This window comes from Charadrius vociferus, unplaced genomic scaffold (assembly GCF_000708025.1).
Source record: "Charadrius vociferus isolate BGI_N301 unplaced genomic scaffold, ASM70802v2 scaffold32, whole genome shotgun sequence".
Classification (NCBI taxonomy): Eukaryota; Metazoa; Chordata; class Aves; order Charadriiformes; family Charadriidae; genus Charadrius; species Charadrius vociferus.
In genome coordinates, this window is record NW_009647856.1 from 12,304,030 (window position 1) to 12,306,780 (window position 2,751).

Genomic DNA, 2,751 nt, shown 5'->3' on the forward strand with positions numbered 1-2,751 from the left:
GAGCCCATGAAGCTGGTGTGGGACACTGGGAGATGCTGGGAGGGTGAAGTGGGGTGAGACCGTGTTTTGGGGGAGCTGCCATGGCAAAGGGAGGTTTGGAGTGTGCTGGAACAGACTGGAGAGAGCACTGGGGGCAACGTGTGTACCGAAAATGTGATGAGACTATTTTCCCTGGGTCCCAGACGGTAGCAGAGTCCACCCAGGTGCCAGGGCTGAGCGAGCTGCTCTTCCAGGGTCACCAGGACCAGAGCGAGTTCCTTGGTAATTATGTCATTGATGATATTACCTCCTGGAGACAGCACGTCACACGTGCAACGCGGAGCGGGGAGCCGGGTCTCCTGGCCTCTCCGTAAGGACTGGCATTTCTTAGTTACTTGTGTTATGGTTGAGCTCTGCGGTTTTGCTGGGTCATCCCGTCACCGACTGCTCTGCAAAATTTCTAAGTAGGTAAGACAGCAGAAGAAGAAGCACAGAAAGGTGAAGTTATTTGCCAAAGATTACAAAAAGAAATCAGCGCAAGGCCGAAACTACAGCCTGAATTGCTTGATTCCCACTTGATTCACCCAGGAGAGTGCAGCCTTTCTCTGCTGCTTCTTTGCTGTTTACCCCAGATCTCTCCCCTCTCAGGATAGGAGCTAAAGTAAGATACATTCTTTAAAAGTGTTATTTTAAAGCTTCCAAAATAACCACACGCACATGGAGGCAGCAGCAGAACCTGCAGGAAACAGCCACGTACCAGGCTTGGTCATGTTGATGAAACCATCAACAGCATTGCTGGTGTCTCAGGTAGCCGGTCCCCACCACATCAGCTCGCCTGCCACAGGGACGTGGCTCCAAGCATATCCCTTTCTCAGCTCAGGAGCCCTACACAGCAACAGCAGCTCATCAACAAATTGCTGATCAGTCACGCAGGGTCAGGGAGTGGGAGAGAAGCCACAGCACCCAAACTGCAGGAGACAGGAGCCAAACATGAGCAGATTACACTCGGGATATGAACGCAAATGTCAGTGAGTGCCCTAAAATCTTCCACATTCTCCTCTGTTTCTCCCATCTTATTACCTAGGACTGAAATCGAAGAGCCAGGTAATACACAGACTTCATCTTCCACCTTCCCCTCCTCCTCCTCCTTCTCTAAATTAGTGTTCTTTGCATTAGAAATGTCAGAAAAAGAACCGAGGCTGTGCAGTTTTCTGCTGTTCATCCCTGGATTTTCTTCCCCTGTGTGCCAGATTCTCCCTCCTGCCTTGCACTCATGTAGTCAGATCCAGAAATACAAAGCATTTGCTGTCCTAATCCCCAACAGATTATTTAGGTAGCTGATATTTATGACGACTTTGTAAGAGGCCTCGGTGCCTGTATGTTTGTTTTTCCTTACCCAAAGAGAAACCAGACCCGTGGGTTGGCATCTAGTGTGGGCAAGGAGTTAAATTTGGGTACCGCTTTGAGAAATGCAACTTGAACCTGCACTTCCTGAACTCTCAAAAAGGTGACATGCGCTCCAAACACTGACGCCTTGATTTCGCTAGCGGAGCCAAGCTCTGTCAACAGCTACCAGCAGTTTGGACAACTGCCATGCGATAGTGTTATTAACCTTTCTCATTTATATCCAGGTCTTGAAAGAGCATGATTTCTTGTGTATCCTATTTTAATTACATTCCCAGTCTCGCGGTCTTCCCCTGACGTTCTTCCCAAATTACTGGAGGAAGTAAGCAAGGAGACATAAAAAATGGATTAAAAACAAGAGACCAAAAAAAAAAAAATCCCCCTCATCCCAAACAGTCTCTGCAGAAGCAGATCTGCCAGGAGGGGTGCTCCTCTAAGGAGAGATTCTGCAGGATTCCTTCACTTCACCTTCCTGCCGTACATTTGGAATTCTGTTCGTGTTTTTCATCTTGCCCACCTGCTTTGCATGCGTATGTGCGTTTCGGAGGTTGTTGGGAGCTGTGCTTTACGGTACACAGCCAGCTGAAGAACAGCTGCTTCCCCCTTCCATCCACAGCAGGACAAAGGATGAAACCGTATTTTAGAAAAAAATAAATTACATTTTTAGAAAGAAAGAAAAAGGTCAATTTTTATTGCTTCTTACTATTCTTCAGTGACTGTACTTCTAAAATAGAAATCCACCGTGTGCTTGTTCCCTGCTTTGAGGGAAAAATCAATGTTTTCCAGCAGTGGACATTTTTCTCCTGAAAATACTAATTTTGAAGGAAACAAATTTTCCAGTGCAAGAGGATGAAATTGAATAACTCCAGTGGGAAGCTTCTGGTCAGCACAGTGGTGAACCTGCTGCCACTTTCATGTTGTAAGAAAATCAAATATTTCTTGCATTAACTTCGTAAAAACTAAAATTGCTACACCCCATCAACTTGAAACAGTACGAGGATTAGCCCAGGATGGGACCTCTCAAAATGTGAGATATTATCTTTTACGTCCACATGTTGCAGCCATTCATGCCAGACTCAAAGGCAGGACAAGATAATTGTTTTTACATTTTTCAGGGTTTCCATTCCGTATTTCAAGATGGACAGAGCTGGCGTCCCAGCACCATAACAGAAACACAGAGAACAGGGCTGGAATATGATCTCGGAAAAAACACATAAATTCTTCTCACCTCTTACCCCAAGGTGGGTCCAGGGATGAATTTAAGAAGTGGATAAACTCATCATCTTAGTGGAGGAGAATAGCAGGTAGTGCCAGGTAGGCATGGAACTACTCTGCGGATCTGCATATAGTGTCAGCTGCAGTTCAGAC